Here is a 1,608-nt window from a genome sequence, read left to right as displayed (position 1 = left end):
AAATTCGTATAAAAGCTACTAGTAAAAAATATTCCAGACACCAACCTGGGCACGGGGAAATGCAGGGAATTTGCACTTGACTTGGAAAAAGCAGCTGCATCTGCCACCTGTGTCGAATCTGGCTTGACCAGTGTCCCCACCACCATAGCAAAGAAACCTTTAATGAGATTTTTTTTTTAAGTTTAGTCTCCCTACGAAGCCACAGAGAGAGGAGGAGCCTGGCAGCAGCTCCCCCTGGGGAGATCTTATAGTGGCCTTCCAATACCTGAAGGGGCTACCAGAAAGCTGGGGAAGGACTTTTCATAAGGGCAGTTAATGACAAAACAAGGGGAAATTGGTTTAAACTGAAAGAGGGGAGGTTTAGATGAGATATTAGGAAGAAGTTTTTCACTGTGAGGGTGGTCAGACACTGGAACAGGTTGCCCAGAGAAGCTGTGGCTGCTCCTCCCTGGAAGTGTTGAAGGCCAGGTTGGATGGGGCTTTGAGCAACGTGGTCTAGTGGAAGGTGTCCCTGCTGCTGGCAGGGGGGTTGGGACTGGATGACCTTTAAGGTCCCTTCCAACCCAAACCAGTCTGGGATTCTATGATTCTATGGAGAGAGCAGACCCCAGAGTGGGAGACACGAGTTGGTTCTTTCTCAGCCTCCCCCATCAGCCTGGGCTCTCAGTGCCCCACTGTACCTGGACCTCACGGGCGAGGACTTTAATTTCCCAGGGCGAGGACTTTAATTAGATAAAATGGACTAACTGGGATAAACGGAAATGTGATTAGAGCAGTGCTAAGGGTAGAAACTCCATTAATGAAATGAACGCTGCTTACTGGGTAAAGCAGTATTTGGACTAGATGATCTTTCGAGGTCCCTTCCAATCCCCAACATTCTGTGAAAACGCCTCCCTTTGTGCCACCATCACCAGTTATTACAGTTATTTACAGTTATTAGAGTTATTTACAGTTATTCCATGTAAAAATGGAAAACAACCCCAAGGACGACACATCACCCGTGTCTGAGAGATGGTGGCAGCAGGAAAAGCCTCGCTCACCCCACTCGCCTCCCCCCGCTCCCCTCCCCTCCCTATCTCAAAGCTTTATTTGTTCATTAGCATTTTTTATTTGCATTCACAGAGGCTTAATGAGACAGCCATCCTGTGTTAAACAAAAAGCAGCCACTCGGAAGGGGAAGAGCCCATTAGTGGCTGTAAGGTGACATGTAACTGTCTCCCACGCAAAGTCACTTCTTCCCGACCTGCTTTGATGACATTGGCTGCTATTTAAAAGGGAAAGTTCCAGATTCCTGAGCAGTTCATCACTGCTAATGAGTCTTTGCCTTTTAAAATTTGTTTGGCAGCTGCTCAATGCTGGGAAACACATCCTTGTCCTGCATCTCCTGGGCAGCTGTCGGGGTGTGAGGGACCCCATGGCCATAGTCAGGTCCCCAGGGGTGGCTGTGGGGCAAAGGAAAAGGGAAATGCTTGCCTGGAGCATCTGGGGGGGTTTCTACCAGCTCAGCTGGTGATTTCCAGTGGGTAATGGGCTGGTGCCATGGCAGGGCGGTTGGAACTGGGTGATCTTTTAGGTCCCTTCCAACCCCAACCCGTCTGGGATTTCATT

The sequence above is a fragment of the Antrostomus carolinensis genome, unplaced genomic scaffold (genome assembly GCF_000700745.2).
Source record: "Antrostomus carolinensis isolate BGI_N321 unplaced genomic scaffold, ASM70074v2 scaffold38537, whole genome shotgun sequence".
NCBI classification, from domain to species: domain Eukaryota; kingdom Metazoa; phylum Chordata; class Aves; order Caprimulgiformes; family Caprimulgidae; genus Antrostomus; species Antrostomus carolinensis.
The sequence above is the reverse complement of the archived record's forward strand: the minus strand, read 5'-3'. Positions refer to the sequence as shown.